The 17,980-nt window shown below is 33.4% G+C and overlaps 1 long non-coding RNA gene across 1 annotated transcript; it reads right to left on the bottom strand.

Annotated features, from left to right (window-relative positions):
- Nucleotides 1–6,346: 6,346 nt before the first annotated feature.
- LOC122519512 lies at nucleotides 6,347–6,546 on the bottom strand. Its single transcript, XR_006304306.1, has 2 exons — nucleotides 6,514–6,546; nucleotides 6,347–6,414 (listed from the first exon to the last, which is right to left on the bottom strand). It is a non-coding gene; the product is annotated as an uncharacterized LOC122519512 (long non-coding RNA).
- Between the last annotated feature and the right edge of the window lie 11,434 nt (nucleotides 6,547–17,980).

Below are 17,980 nucleotides of genomic sequence, written 5' to 3'. Positions count from 1 at the left end.
CGACTGCTCTGTCAATCTCGCGAAAATATAACACGCCCCTTCTTGGCACGCGTCATCCCTTACCAACCACCCCATACATAGTACCCAGTCTATAATTTTGACGGTGGTGAACGCAAAAAAAAAAGACAGCACATTATTCGTACACCATTCGTACCGGTGTTAAAAGCGGGCCAATTTCTACGACCATAAGTCTTTCTTTTATTTTTTTTCATTTTTTTTTTATTTAAGATTTCGTTTATTGTCGTCATTCGGTCACGCCCGATTTCGAACCGGTTTCCCATGGTGAACCATAATCGATTCGATCCACCTCTTCTTTTTTTCTTCTCTTTCTTTTTTTCTTTCTTTTATCTTCAAACACTTTCTAACTTTTTATACGGAAACATTTTTCTTCCATTTACCATGAGATAAATGTTACGGCAGTGTATACTATAAAAGTTATTATTTTTTTAGAAAAAAAAAAAAAATAGAATAATATTCCTAAATATTATAATAGAATCTTTTTTTTTTTTGTTATTATTTTTATCTCATTAACGCGCGCGCGTAAACAATTTCAAACGATTTCCGCCCCCACTCATAAATAACTAAGTATAATTGATACGTCCCTTCTCTTCGCGACAATTACATTTTCCTTGTTTTTTTTTTTATTATACAGAGTATTATTGCATTCGCTATGAGAATGCATACCATAAAAGAGTTGTTATTTACTTAAATAAAAATTTGTCTAAAAATCTCTCTCTCTCTCTCTCTCTTATTTCCTGTCGTGCGTTTGCACGCGCGCGCGCGCGCGCGAACACCCACGGTTTAAATTCGCTTCGTTTTACCCCGGAGAGACTAAACTTTCGAACGAAAGTTCGTCGCGGCTTTAGTCGAAGTATCCTGCGACCTAATAATAATAATAATAATAATAATAATAATCATAAATTTGAAGGTATCTATCGTAAAAATGGGAAGAAATTCAGAACTACTTTTTCATTCGATACAAGTAATGTAGATTTGCTTCTGTCCAACGTGGGAGAAGAGGGAGGGGGGGATAGAAAAGGGGGAGAAAATGATCGATGCTTAGATAACTCGATATCGTTTCACAATGTATCCTCTATATATATGTGTATGTGTGTGTGTGTATAGGTACATGCTGGTACGAGTGTGCATATTGTACAAACATCGTGTTGGCGCCGCTCTTGAATTCCACGTGGATTTCCATGTAACGTCAAACCGCTATTTGTACACGACTCGCTAGCCGCTCGAGATCGATCTAATTTATAAAGGGTAGATCCTAAGTATTAGATTAAATTTTATCCACCAACTATAGGTACCTACTATACGGTAGTTTATACTACAGTAGTATCCTCTACATGGACCATATGCAGGTTGTTGAATTTTCTATGAGTGATCTTGATCGTTATCATCTTCTTTCGGTCGATCTCCCTTTTTGTTTTTTTTTTAATCAAAAACAACGAGTCGTGTATAATCTCTATTTTAATAGTATTATTTAAAACAAACAAATATAACATTTAGTTTACTGTTAAAAATGTTGGATGTATATTGTTTTAAATTGTATAATTAATTATAATTCTTGTTGTTGTTGTTGTTGTATCGATTCTTAACACGTAAGTATCAATCATAGAAGTATCTTTTAATGATCAAGTTGTCCTAGTATTCTTATTTTATTCTATACAGATGGGAAATCCGCCCCATTAATTTCTTCATCCTACAGATGTGCATATGAGTATATATATGTATATAATATGCCTATTGATCGTATTACAAATTATATCCTAATAATATCTGATGTTATATTATATTTTTAATTATTGTTAATAATATTATTGAATATTATATAATGGAGAGATAAATAAAAATAGAATGTGGATCGTATTGCAGATCTGACAAATTCTCTGAAAAGTTCTCTACATAAAGGTATAGCATTCAGAGAGGGGGATCTGAAATTCGTGAAGGAACACGATTTTATTGTCGGCAAGTGTGACAGATTTCGACCACGCCCAACCGATATGGTGACCCTTCGTGATCGGACTTAGATCCCTTCTAACTCCTGGACCTGGAACATCGACAATTTTTGTCTTTGATCTGCGCGCCTGGAACCACTTCCTCTTCCTCCCTTCTCTCCTCCTCCACTTCTTTGCGAATCACCAAAGAGATCGAGAATAAGAGATAACGATCAAAGTCACCGATACTTTTCACTCTGTTAACTCGACGATTCGCGTTATTCGTTATTGAAAATTGTACGATAATAAAAGAAGAATAAAACATATATATATATTTTATGGGGGGAGGGGGGTTGGGGGTGGATTGGTGGTAAAGAAAAAATAAAAACACGAGATACAATTTCTTCGCGATTGTCAAATTTGACCTAAAGTTTGGTAAAGAAAAAAAAAATGGAGTCGAAATCGATTGCGATGGTTGCCAACCTACAACCGGAAATAACTTTCGAAATGGTTCAAATGGTTCGGTGTAAAACACAATACCAATAAATTAAGGGGATGACCGATTCGATAGACGACGACTTGTCCTTTCCCGAAAGATGGGCGTTACCCGATGCGAGGCCAAATAATTGGCCTATTCAAATTATGTACAATATTTTGACGTGGTTTTATTGGTGGCACGTGCGGTGAACAAATTGGCAAGCACGTGCTTGCCAATCGAACTTTTGTAGTGGAGCGTGTTGAAGCAACAAACCAAAGGTACCAAGAAGAAGGGCCGTACTTTAAACTGCTCCTACAAAAATGATTACTCTAACCAAATATTACAATTGATTCGATATTTTTTTGTGGATACTACTTAACGTAATCATAGATATTTTAAATAAATGATTAATATTTTGCAATACTTTATATAAATACGTAATCTTGATTAATGAAAAAAGATTTTGTTCCTATTATAAATATAAATAAATTATTATTAGTATCTGTAAGAAAATATTTATATATATTATACTGATTATTTATATTGCAAAATACTTCTTTTCTGTTCTTTTTTTATATCGAATTGAAATTAATTTTTTGTTTTTATATTTCTTACGAAAAATCATTAAACACATACCAGTCCTTGGATAGTTTAACGTTCTCCAGATCTTATTTTCTTTTCTGTTCTTTTTTCTTATCGAATTCAAATTACTTTTTTGTTTTTATATTTTGACGAAAAATCATTAAACACATACCTATCTTTAGATAGTTTAACGTTCTCCAGATCTCACATCTTATTTTCAATTTCTAAATACTGACAAGATAAACTACCTTATAAATCTCAACGGAATTGAATTAGAACGAGCAATTAACGCAGGATCCCTACGTCGGATCTAATGTTCTCTTTGAAACGAGCCGCGACTAACTAACGAGAGATAGAGAGAGAGAGAGAGAGAGACGATAAGTTAAGTGCTTAACGATTATGAAATTCGATGACCGATTTAAAATTATTTACAATTATGAAAAATATATTTTTCCACTATAGACGAGTAAGTGAATAGGTAATTTATTTTTACGTGATATTATCTTGCTTACTTAAAAAAAAAAATAACAAAATAAAGTATAACCATCATCATATTATTGTTGTGTGTTCTTTTTCTTTTTATTTTTTTTTTTTTAATCATTTTTAATTGGATCCTTGTTAATCCGTTATTTCATTTTTGCTTCCAAGTATTACACGATTAAGATCACTCTATATCGTTTTCGTATAGTACATAATAACTGTGATGCAAACAGAGAGACCGGTGGTATAACACATAGCTAGTAGTGTAAGATTATATACAAGAGAAACGAGTCCTCGGAGTATACAAGAGAGGGTGTACTCAAGGGAGAGTATATAACCAGAGAACAGGCTCGTACTCTATCTCTGGTTCACCTACCTAAAGTTTTGATACTTCTGCTTAACAAATCTCTTCCGATTCTTTTCTCTATTACGAATAATATTATATTATTTCTATCATATCGTATTAATTAATCGTATTTTCGTTAGACGATTACAAGAAATACAACAAAAAAATCAATTTGTGTATGAAAAATATATACTTGTTGTTATATACATTCGGGGAATAATTTTCAAATAAAACAAACACATTTGTTTGATTTTATTAATTAAATTAATTATTAAAAATTCTATTTTTTTTACATTAGGATTTTCAAACACCTTTTTGTCGGTATTTCTAAATGAAAATTAGTATGCAATATAAATATTATATTTATTATATTAATTTATTATATTTATTATATTTATAAAAGACGCGTACTAAAAAACTTGCCAGGGGTTTTTCTTCTTTTTTTTTTATTTGATTTTATTTTCTTTAATATACTACCACGTGTGTTATCGAATAATTGATCGTCTATTTCTTACGAATCATTTTTTCAAATTCGAAATTGAAATAATCATTTTACGCTGAATGTTTTTATTTAATATCCACATACGTCATACTTATTATTAATATACTTATTATACTTATTATAATTATACTTATTATATTAATAATAATAATAATAATAATAATAATAATAATGAAAATTACTATAGAAATTCTTACTCCAAAACTCGTCTATTTTTTTTTCTTTGATATGTAATACTATATAACGTTGAGTTGTAAAAAAAAAACAAAAAAAGAAAAAAAAAGAGAAAAGAGAAAAGAAAAAAAGTACTTTCGTCGCTTTCATCGTGTTACCGGTTGGACGAACTTTTACGAGCCCGCCCATTTGTGGAAGGTAGAGTCGTTACGACGAGAACCATGGGCGAAAACGTAAGAATTTCATCTAGCATACATATATATATATATACATATATATACATATATATATATATATATATACATAGGGAACGAGGGAATTGCTCTACTCGGAAAGGTAATGAGAACGGGATTATAAGATTACAGTGGTAGCTACTCGAGCGTGTTTATTCTACGCGCTGAAACTCGGAAATAAGTCGCTTCTCTGTTCTTGGATGAATATATATTTCGTTCCTTGACTTTCGCCCAAAATCATTGGGATAACCCTAAAAACAAAATAAATCGTTTTATTCTTTCTTTCTTATTTTTTTTTCTTCGATACAAAATTTAACAAAAACATTTCCATTATATGTTTGATATGTTTGATTGTTCTCCTTTATCAAATAAATTATCAATATATATGTATATGTCAATAATTTTGTTAAGTATTAATAATAATTAATTAATATATACGATTAGGGTACAATTGTCTCATAGTTACATTACTGTTATTGTATCATTATTATTATTATATGATTATTGATCATATATTTATATAATAATTTTATTTTTATTATGGTTTTATAATGCACTTATATTGCATACTAATTTTCATTTATAAATACCGACAAAAAGGTGTTTAAAAATCCTAATGTAAAAAATTATTACAAATTATCAATTACTGTGATTCCTATTGCAGTCATTTTATTAGTACACCTTAATATTAATAAAAAAAAGATATATGTATATATTTTTATTTCATTACAGTTTATAATGCACTTATATTGAGTACTAATTTTCATTTACAAATACCGAAAAAAAGGTGTTTGAAAATCCTATTGTACAAAATTAATACAAATTATCAATTACTGTGATTCCTATTGCAGTCATTTTATTAGTACACCTTAATATTAATAAAAAAAAAGATATATATATATTTTTTCATTTCATTACAGTTTATAATGCACTTATATTGCATACTAATTTTCATTTATAAATACCGACAAAAAGGTGTTTAAAAATCCTAATGTAAAAAATTAATACAAATTATCAATTACTGTGATTCCTATTGCAGTCATTTTATTAGTACACCTTAATATTAATAAAAAAAAGATATATGTATATATTTTTATTTCATTACAGTTTATAATGCACTTATATTGAGTACTAATTTTCATTTATAAATATCGACAAAAAGGTGTTTAAAAATCCTAATGTAGAAAATTAATACAAATTATCAATTACTGTGATTCCTATTGCAGTCATTTTCTTTTATTAGTACACCTTAATATTAATAATATTATATATATATATATATATATTTTGAGAGAGTGGTTAGAATTATTTCTATTTGTCGAACTTAGTCGATCTTTCGATCCTCGACTGATCATCGCTTGCACCCCCGGTTAGGTCCTTAAGCTTTCCATTCTCTCGAATTTTAGATACACCTATTCCTCTCTCTCTCTCTCTCCCTCTTTGTTACTCTATCTCTTAGTTCAGTATATACTCATCTCTCTTCCACTTCCATTTATTTCGAACAACCCCTCCCTCCTCCATCAGTTTCTCGTCTATGCTATGCGTATAGTTTCTATCACTATCTTTCTCTGTTCTTCTTCTTCTTCATCTTCTTCATCTTCTTTTTTCTCTCTCTCTCTCTCTCTTTCGCGTGTTTTGCCAAGAGCCCCTCACCGGCGGAAGCGTCACGTACTGCTCTGAAACAAAAACGTAGCGACGTCAAATGCGATTACGAGAGCTGCGAGAGCAGCTCCAGAACGCGGATGCTGCGCTAGGTTGGATGGACGAGAACGAACCAACGAACGAACGAACGAACCAACGAACGAACCAACGAACGAACGAACCCAACGGAAGAAGAGAGAGAGAGAGAGAGAGAGAGAGATAGACAGGGGATGAAGTAGAGAAAGAGGTGGAGATGGAAAGGTGGAAGAGGAAAAGGGAGGAAACGGAGACGAGGTGGGAGGAGGAGGAAGAGGAGGAGAAGATAGAAGAGAGGAAGAGGTGGTGGTGGTGGTGGTGGTGATGGTGGTGGAGTAGGGGGGACGGAGGTATTCGTGCCAGAAGGGCGGTCGCACGAAAGGGAGGAACGCGGCCGCTTATCAGGGCTTGGAGGGAGATCCAAAGAGTGGGTGTGGGGGGCTGAGTGAGTGAGTGGGTGAATGAGAGTGAGTGAGTGAGCGAGTGAGAGAAAGATAGATAGATAGAGATAGTTAAGGGGGATTGGTCGAGAGGGTTGGAAACTACGGGCTCGTAGGAGATTCTGCGAGGGCTCAGAGCGATAGCTCTTCCCAACGAGAGAAACGAAGAGAGAGGGAGAGAGAGAGAGAGAGAGGAAACGTTGTACGTGTGGAGATGAATGAGTGTGTGCGTTATACGTGTATGCGCGTGTATATGTGCGCTCACGTATCCTACGTATGTGCGTGCGTGCACGAGAAAGCGAGCTATTTCTCTCTTTCTTTCTCTCTCTCTCTCTCTCTTTCTTTCTCTCGTAGGTACATACGTCGACACGGATGTACGTGCACGAAAAATCGATCGTACCGATTCGACGAACGAACTCGCGGCTATCTATGATACTCTCTGTGTGTCCATTTGAAAAATACTCTGACCTATCGGCCATTGTCTTTCACTCTTTCTATTATTATTATTAATTATTATTATTAATATTATTGTTGTTATTGTTATATTATTTTTTCGTTACTCTTCTCTTATTTTTGACAACACTAGATTTACGGATATTTTGTTCATTATTTTTCTAATGACTTACAAACATTGTTTGAATGGAGGATTGAGTAAAGGGGAGGAATTAATATTTACGTATATTTAATTAAGTAACTAAAAACCAACACATATGTTTTTAAAAAATAATATTTAAGTTATATATATACGGTAAAAAAATTTTTGTAATGAGTCAAATTGGCTCAGTCCGTAAATCTAGTGTTAATTTGTTTCTTAGCTCGTTATTGTTGGTTGTTTTTTATATAAATACTCTTTATATATTAAAGTGAAACAAAAGTTCGTGCTGTTTTTTATTATTAATATTTCACTCTCGCATATAGAAGTAATTTTATTGAAGTGAAAAAAATTGCGCTATCTGAAACAACACAATAAACGCACAGTGAACTTTTGGTTTACCCTAATATTAGGTGAATAGTATTTTTGTGTGTTCTTTTTCTTTTTTTTTTTTATCGTCGTACTTATGTGTATACGATAATACGAATTTAAATCAACTCGTTAAAATGTAATTAATTAATTGAAACAAATGTAAAGATAATTTTTGTTGTTGCGGTTATCTACTCGCAATGCGACGTAATCGTCGGTAATATAAAGACAAGAATTAGAATTATTTTTTTTTGGGGGAAGGTAGGGGGTGGGAAGGTTTCTTTCTTTTAAAAAATTTTTTTCTTTTTTCTTTTTATATTTTTTTTTTATTTTTTTTATTTTTTTTAAATATTCGCAACACGCGCCATCGAGTTTCGTTATCGTTTTTGGTATTCCCAATATACTACTACATACAATCGATTAAATGGCGTAGGATTTTAAACGATCAGGGCGGCTGAAGTATAGGGTACGGGGGAAGGGAAGGAGAATAGCGGGGGGAGGAGGGGGAAGAGGAGGTGGGAAGGTGGTGGTGATCGTTATGATAATGAATCGTATCGCGATACGATTTCGCGAATAACGCAAAACAATTAGCCGTTAAAATTTAGCCCGGAATTGGAAGGTGCTTTTATAATTGTCAGCAAATCGTATAGATTAATGCAAAGCGAAAATAATGAATTTCTATTTGCGATAATAATTATATACGAATGATATATACATATATACATATATACATGTATATATATATGTCAAAATAAAAAATGTTTAAGTTCATTAATTCCTTGTTATATTAAGTCAATAAATATGATGAAATATTCTCATTTCTTTTTTCTTCTTTCCGAATAGTATAACCTACAATTGTATCAAATTTCAAACAGATTAATCAATTTTTAACCAGATTTATGATTTTGATAAGCATTATGGAAAAAAACATTGCGTGTATTTTCCATTTAAAACTTTAGCGTCTATGGGGAGGAGCGTGTTAATATTAAAATTAAGAGGACTCGAAAATTTACAGGAATTTTTTCTTATATATTTAGAAGATATTTAGGGGGCGGAAAAAACACAATTCCTAAATGATGCAAATAAGGACCATCCTAATATATATATATATATATGAAGAATAAGAAGAAAATAAGTAAACGTTTGGGGGGAGAAAAAAAAAAGGAAAATGTATAAAAAGTAAAGAAACGGACGTGGTAGTGAGGCAAAGCAATTGTAAAGATTTACAATTAAGTCGAATCTTACGAAAAGTTTCGTAATAAAGAGTAATTTATTTTCTACTACGACATCCGTTAGAGAATTAAGGTTCACAACGTCGTCGTCGTCGTCTTCTTCGTCCTCGTCTTCGTCGTCGTTTTCTTCGTCGTGGGTCGAGCTGACGATGGTCGCCAGGCCTCCATTAAAAAGTTGTTAAACGCAGCCTGACGGCGCCCCGCGGCAAATTGGAACCCCATCATAAGTCTTCCTTGTATATAATGTACCTACTACGTAGTACCGTTAGAACGAACCTATCTACAAGATATCGAAGTAATTAAGTATTCGACGGAGATATTTTGATCGAGCTTATGGATCAAGTATTGCCTACGTTCCCCCTCTTCTACCCCCCTCCTTCTCCTCCTCCTCCTCCTCCTCCTACTTATCTACCTATCTTCTCTCTTTTTCCATCCTACTATGATAATATATTTCGATTATTTCTACATCTAAAACGAATAAGGTATAAGTTAACAAATTATTTTAATGGGATTGTTACCAATGTTCGCAATGTTTCATTAATTGTGCCCATAATTATGAAATTGGTCTAAGTAAAAATTAAAAAAAAATGTGTTTATTAGTTATTTCACACTACATTATTTTAAACTGAATTATATTTAATGAAATTTTCACGATATTGTCAAAAATGTACGGTTAGATAGTGTTTGTTATTTCAATATTATGTAGAATTCATTTAGTGTTCAAATGTAATCCTTTAAATATCTCGAAACGAGAAATATATGACTTAGACCACTTTCATAATTATGGGCACAATTATATATTAAAAAAAGAACAATAAAGCAGAGAAAATTGATAGTTTTATATCTAAAAGGTAATTGTATATTATCTTGTTGACAAATTATTATGCGAATGGCACGGTGCAAATAATTATGAAAGTGGTCTAAGTCAAAATTAAAAAAAAAATCAGTTTATTAGTTATTTCACACTACATTATTTTAAACTAAATTATATTGAATATAATTTTCACGATATTGTCAAAAATGAAAGAATGTGTATGTTATTTCAATATTATATAGAATTCATTTAGTGTTCAAATGTAATTTTTTAAATATCTCGAAACGAGAAATATATGACTTAGACCACTTTCATAATTATGGGCACAATTATATATGTATATTAAAAAAAGAACAATAAAGCAGAGAAAATTGATAGTTTTATATCTAAAAGGTAATTGTACTATTTATAACTTATTAGATTTAACTGGAATAATTGAATATTATCTTGTTGACAATTATTATGCGAATGGCACGGTGCAAATAATTATGAAAGTGGTCTAAGTCAAAATTAAAAAAAAAAATCAGTTTATTAGTTATTTCACACTACATTATTTTAAACTAAATTATATTGAATATAATTTTCACGATATTGTCAAAAATGAAAGAATGTGTATGTTATTTCAATATTATATAGAATTCATTTAGTGTTCAAATGTAAGTTTTTAAATATTTCGAAACAAGAGATATATGGCTTATACCACTTTCATAATTATGGGCACATATATTTTTAAATAAATAATTAAATAATATTATTCTACTTTAATGTATATATAATATCCGGTGCTCCTTTATCTTTCTCTTCTTTTTGTTTTATATTCCTCGACAAAACGAACCCCTATTTTTTTGGATACTCTGTAAATAATAATACCATTTATTATCTCAAATATTAAACATTTGTAATATTAATTAAATACGATAGTAAAATTAATCTTTTTATGATATATAAAAACGATTCGTAGATTATTTAACACAACACGAAATGTATACAAAAAAAAAGAAAGAATCTTATCTCCCTTTCTTCTTTCTTGAAAAAAAAGAAAAAGAGAAAAAATATTCGGCAAAAGTCCAATAAATTCGACTTATTTCTTCTTATCATATCTTCTCCTATATTATACTTTTCTTTTCCCGGAAAAAGGATTCTGCGAAACAACTTCAACGTTTTCTTCTATGTAACGTTCGAGTGAAAACTCTTGGTCAGAGTAGGAGCATCAACGAAGAAGAGAGCTTCAAAATAAAAGAAAATCGTGCTCTCTCGTAAAAAGCATCGAAGTGGTACGGGGGGAGGGGGGTTGAGGGCAGGGGGGGGGGCGGTGCTTACAAGAGAGAAGAGGGCTTAAAACTACCTGGGACAGAAAAGTGTGCAAAAGGGCGTGTATAGATAGTGTACTACTCTATATAAAGCTTTCTTTTTCTTTTTCATTTTATTTTTCATTTTCCCTCTCTCTCTCTCTTTGATTTTTTCTTTTTCTTTATCTTTATCTCTTTATTCGTCTATATAGTCGAATCGAAATCGATCGAAAACGTCTCTCATCGCGATGGAAAGTTTTCAAGATGGAAAAGGAACAATTTACGGGGAAAACTAATAACGGTTCCACAAAGTAACGTGATCTAAAAACGAAACAAACGATGAACGAACGTGATTCGATGAAGCTGTCGTATACTCGTATAAAAAAAAAAAAAAAACCAAAAAGAAAAAAAAGAAAAAGTGTAGGAACGAAAAAGAGGGGGGGGATGAAAGTTGTAACACCCTTCTGTGTGTTACATGTATATATATATATTTTTTGTTGATCTTTTTTTTGTCACACGGAATCAGTGGTGGCGATGGTGAACCACAAGTTTAAGGGTCAGAGTGGAAACAACCGGCCATTTTCAAAAATATGAACGTACATCTTCGGGGTAAACTACAAACCCACCCCCGTCTCTCCGCCCCGAAAGATCAAACCCTGATGAATCGTAAGAGGTGGAGGGAAAATAAGAGGGGAAAAAAAAGGTATCGGGGTTCCTCGAGGAAGGGTTCTTTTCCGCGGGGTGGGGGGCGGGGAAGAAAGAAGAAAAGGGTTGGGAAACCGCGACGAGTTGAGAAAAAAGCCGCGGATGCGGCATTCCCGATTTTTCTTCTTCTTCTTTTTATTTTCTTTTTTTTTTTTTCTTTTTTGGGTCCCTCGTTTCAGAACACGCAAGCAGCACGCACGCGGGCACGCGGGCACGCAGGCACGCAGTGAACACCGCCTAGGGGCTCAACTTTCAAGTTAACGCGGTTAAGAAAATATTTTTAAAATAATTTTGCACTTAACTCTACTCGCCGCTCTTTAAGCAACGCGAACGGAGGTGGGAGTGGTGGTGGTGGGGTGGGGTGGTGTTGGGGGTTGGAAAGGGGAGGCCGAACGCTCACGCAACAAAGAGAGAAAGAAAGAAACGCATAACGCGTTTTATGGACCCTTTTTTCTCCACGTCTCGTTCCCTTGCGTGTATTTAACGAAAAAAGAAAAAAAAAAGATAGGAGAGAGAGAGAGAGAGAGAGAGAACGAGTGAGAAGTGGAAAGTGAGGTGAACTGAGCTGGGGTGAGGTGAGGTGAAGTGGGGTGGAGGAAGCGTACTGGCTAGCATTTTTCCCGAACCTTTCTCGGCCCTTTGTTTTATACACCCTCCGATAATGTTCGATCGGATACGGTCATCACGAACGATCGGAGAAGGATACAACTTTCTTCCACGCTCGATCGCTTCTAACGAAAGCGTCGTGGCGAAAAAAAAAATAGAAAAGAAAAGAAAAGAAAAGAAAAGAAAAGAAAAAAAATAGAAAAGAAAAATAAATGTAAGAAAGAAGAAATTCAGCATCGTTTATCCCTCGTATAAGAGGAAGACACCACATAGGATGATTCTTATGGTTTAACATAAATTAAACTCTCTCTCTCTCTCTCTCTCTCTCTCATATTTTCTAATATGTAAGTATGAGAACAAAAAATTAATTAAATATTTCTTTTAATTAAAATATTTCTTTTTTTCTTTTCTTATATTATTCGTAATTTTTTCGTAATCGATTATTTTTGCCGAATCGATCGGTAAATATAATGGAGCCAAAAAGATTACGATATCGAATTAAATTGAAATATTGTATGTATCGAAATATTACTTTTTTTTTTAATATTATTATTATTCGTAACTTTATCTTTTTCAACCTCTTCAATATTTTTCTCAACGAACGGGAAAATTCGAGAACAATTGGGGGTGGGCGGTGGGGCGATTGGTTTAGAATTAGCATCGAAAGATAATCGAATTGATTTATTATTCTACCTTTTTCTTTTCTTTTCTTTTAATTAATCTCTTTTTTCCCTCTTTTTCCCTGTTATTATGTTTTGTTTGATAATCTCACGGATCTTTTTCATTTATTATCAGATCTGCATCCCAGATTCATCTCGCATGTACGATTCATGAATGACGAATGTTATTAAAAGAGATAAAGAGAGAGAGAGAAAAAGAGAGAGAGAAAAAGTAAATGAGAGGGAAGAAGAAAGAAAGAGATAGCCAGAGATGAAAAGATAGATAGATAGATAGATAGATATAGATGCGTGTATTTTCGATAATTATTCGAACGGCGATTTGCGTGGACCTCGGAGTGCCGTGCGATGCACCACGAGTATGTATGGGTGCCGGATGGGTGTAGGGGGGTAGGGGGAGCCGGGGCGGGGGTGGTAGCTGGTAGAAGGGAAGTATATGGCGGGGGTTTGAGAGTTGTGTTCAACCATCCGGAAGCTATGAATATATTATTTGACGGGCAGTTTCGGTAGACTCCGATCGGATGGAGGAGCATCGATCATGGTTGGCGCATCCCTTTGGGCCATTTTCATGCGTCAGAGCACGACACGCCTCGATCGAACGATTGCCATCGAAATAGAGAGAGAATGAGAGAGTGAGAGAGTGAGAGAGAGTGAGAGAGAGAGAGGTATAAAAAAAAATACCAATTGATAGAGAGAGAGGGAGAGATAGGATGTACGTTAACCACCGGAATATCATCGTTCAACGTGGAAATGTACGAAATATGATCCGATTTGTTCGCTCGTAAAACGAGCGTCGTTTGGATTCGATAACATTGTTCCCTTGGTTCCTCTTCTGGCAAATAAGAAGGCCCAACAGGTTGTTCACAGCATAATTTCTAATAATCGATCATCCTCCTTCTCCTCCTCTTTCTTCTTCTTCTTCTTCTTCTTCTCCTCATCCTTCTCCTTCTATACTTTCGTCTCTTTCTCACTGTCACACACACACTCTCTCTTTCTCTCTATTTGTTTCACTCTCACTCTCTCTCTCTCTCTCTTTTTCTCATATCGCATCTTCCGAAGAAGTTTGAATGATATTCGTATTTGTTTCATTCGTAATAGAGAAAAGGAATTTTTATGAATTCGTTTATATTGAAAATATAATAAAATAAAGAAGTTAAACCCCGATTGAATCCCTTTTCAACGTAGTATTTTTTTTTTCTAATATAATTGTAGTTCGTATTGTAAATAATGTTAGAGTAACTTAGTGTTCCGTTTAATGTAAAGGATTGTTTATCGCAGCGAACGGAATTTTTTCCTAGATTAGAAATTTGAAGTTATTTATTACAACTATTTTTTATAATATCATGAGCTTATGCTTCCTTTTATATAATAATTTATACACGTGTAAATATTATTCCCTGCATAGGGAAATGCTATCTTTTTGTATACCCCCCCCACCGGCTCTTTTGAGGGAAACATTTTCTTTAATAAAATAATTATTTATATTTTGGGGTTTGGTCGGTATTATGTATTTTGTTAAATTAATGTTTCAATATGTTGATATATTTTGTTTGATTTTATATTATAATCTGTTAGTAATTTTAAACAAGTGATCGATATTTGTATTATAATATAGGATAGAAATTGAATTAAGGATTTTCCTCGTGGTTTATAAAATCGATGTAAGTAAAAAGATATATAACAATTAGTATTTGATTTTAAAATATTAACAATTTTAATTGAAAAATATTAATCGTTTATTACTGTGTGTGTGTGATCACTTTTATTGAATTTTATTCTAAAAATACTAATCATTTATTCAATATATTGATCGTAATCAAATGTTTTTAAAAATGTTGTTGATCTAATAATAAATAGAGAAACTTAATGAAATGTTTATCTCTTTCCCGCTTTCTGTCTTACTCTTTCTCGAGATGAAAAAGAAGAAGCTTTTCAATGCACGACACTCGAATAAATCGCTTACTCTTGAGTAGTATACTAGTTTAAAGACTCATTCGTCGTCCTATCTAACTCAGTGGGTGGTCTCGTAGGCAGTAATCGGGTAGAAAATTCAATCGCGATCTGACTTTCGCGTCGATAGTTCCGCTCATTGTTGTTGATTCGATTGACGAATAGGTGGTTTCGAATAAAGAAAGGAAGAAAAAAAGAAAATAAAGAAAAGAAAAAAAAAAAAAGATTTGCCGGTACGTTCCGATTCCCTATATGTGAACTAAAATACTGCTAAACCCTTACAATCACGTTTGACCCTGGTAGCCACTTTTTTGATCTCTTTTCATTTTTCTTATATTTTAATACTCTCTCTTTGATTTGTTCCAATATCGTAATCTTTGTTTATCAATTTCATGATACTCGAATTAAAAATAATGATGTCATATGATATATTTATGGTGATCCTTTTACCAATATATTTTTTTATCATTATATTTTTTACCAATATATATTTATTGTCGTAACGATTAATTAATTTGTTACGATAGGCTCTAACGATCCTGAGAAATCGAATAAACTTCTTTTTCATCGATATTCTTTTTCTCCGTCCGTTTTACGCGAGAATAAAAAAATAGGAAGGTTCGTTCCTCGTCGTGTAAATATTCTTCGAGGTATGTAACGAGGATTACATGAAACCGAATGCAAAATGAAACGTAACAAGTTTTATTACGTCCAATCCCGTCCGGTGTATACTTTCGATCATTTTCTATTACTTTCAAACTCTTATCTAGAAAATACGAATGTTCTTCTGTTTCATTGACGAATTAGCTGACAGATCTTACAGAATGAATGAAATTTTTAGAATACTATCGTTATATATAAATTCAACTAATATCATTGTTCTTAAAAAGTTAGAAAATTAAACTTAGAACCTAAAGATCTTATTTTTCATTCATTTTACTTCATCTAAATAACAAATAAAACTAGAAACTTTTCAAACGTATTATAATATACCGATTGAAATACGTTGTCGATTCAAGTAGTATAAATTTTGACGGTTCGGGGGAAAAAAAAAAAAAGAAAAAATATAAAAGAGATGATCCACGCATGGTTTTTCCTCGATGTCCGTACGTCGTCCAATCACTTGTTGACATGTAACATACAAAAAAAAATTCATCATCGTCCCATGTTACCTTGGTTATTCTGCGAGTTACGTTAATTGTCAATCTCTACCTGCTAATTTATCACTATTGTCGTGGTCGTTCGAAAAACAACGGCCAGGAGAATTGGTCTCTCTTATTGCTAGGATAAAACGTTTTTAAACTAAAAATGATAAAAAATAAAAAGAAAAAAAAAAAAACGAAAAAAAAATTAACATTGTCGATATATTTTTTTAATTATACACATATATACATATATATATATATATATATATACATAAAAAAAATTATTAGACTCTGTACATAGGTATCATTCGGTTCGATATCTTCCTAATTATCGTAATAAAATCGATTTCTAATTGTTCATTTCTCAACATTGTTTTCCTCCTATCCTTTTCAGGATCGAATTTTCACGAAGGGAAATTTCATTGAAAAGAAAAAAAAGAAAAAAAAAAAAAAGAAAAGAAAAAATAGAAATAAGAATATTATCGATATTATCCAGGGTTGATAAACCACTTTCTCTCTCTCTTTCTGTATGTGTAAAACCTTTATTTTGCTAGCCACGTTCGCGAATCAAGAGAGAGAGAGAGAGAGAGAGAGAAGAACGGTCCTTCCGAATAGAAAACTTTCGATCTCTCCAATGAGAATAAAATCCTCTTTCGTTGTTTGTTTTGTTGTTGTTCCTAGCTCGCTCGCGCGCGCGCGCGAGCTGGCGCATGCACGCCTATTCTCCGTGTTCAAGGTATAATGAACACAGAAATCGAGTGTCGACGGGAGAAGGCGAAGGTACGGTGGATAGGGGGTAGCTGGCGGGGGGGTAGTTGGAGGGGGCCAATTATTTGGTATAGGAAGTAAACTTTAAATAGATATCGTAATCGATTATTATATCGAACGATTAGTATGATTAAGAGTATCTGGTTCACGACTACCAACAACAACAACAAAGATGACAAAGATTACGATGTTACACGTATATCTTGTAACTCACTGTATTATTACATGCATTCTATCTCATTTTAACTCTTCCCTTTCCTCCCCCCCTTAACTCTCTCTCTCTATCTATCTATCTATCATTTTCTCTTTGTTGAAATTCTCTCTTTGTTACTCTTGGTATGACATACTCTCTCGCTCAGTATATGGGACCACCAGCCTGCTTTTCCGGGACACGTGCCCATGGGTATCGGTATTTCGGGGTGTGTTAATACCTCACTATCCAGACGGATAGAGAGAGAACAGAGCGAAACATCCACTCCTGTACATTGTTTGCGGCTTGGAATCAATAAAAGCATAGCTTTAGGCTACGCTGGTTGCCCTAGCAACGAGAGACCCATCCGCTCACCCCCCTCCCCCTCCACCCTGCCCCCCTTCTTCACTCGCAACCTCTCTCTCGTTCTATCTATCCATCTATGCCTCGATCCTTCCCCTCTTTTCCCTCTTCATCCTCATCCTCATCTTCCTCCCCTTCTCCTATCGTGCTTTCCTCTTTCTCTTCACTCAACCCCCATCCCCCATCCGCACCCCTTCTTTCTCTCTTTCTCTTTCTCTTCCGCAAGCACGTTTGCGCGTCCATGCACGAGTACACACACTTTCTCTCTCCCTCTCTCGTAACATCTATCCATCCATCCATCCATCCATCCATCCATCCATCTTTCTTCTTTTATTTCTTTTTCTTTCTCTCATGAACCCCCTTTTTCCTACTACCCGTTTGCCCGATACATCGCAAAGAAAAAAAAAGAAAAAGATGAAAGTAGA

Source organism: Polistes fuscatus, unplaced genomic scaffold (genome assembly GCF_010416935.1).
Source record: "Polistes fuscatus isolate 324 unplaced genomic scaffold, CU_Pfus_HIC Scaffold3, whole genome shotgun sequence".
In the NCBI taxonomy this organism is placed as follows: domain Eukaryota; kingdom Metazoa; phylum Arthropoda; class Insecta; order Hymenoptera; family Vespidae; genus Polistes; species Polistes fuscatus.
The sequence above is the reverse complement of the archived record's forward strand: the minus strand, read 5'-3'. Positions and strand labels throughout refer to the sequence as shown.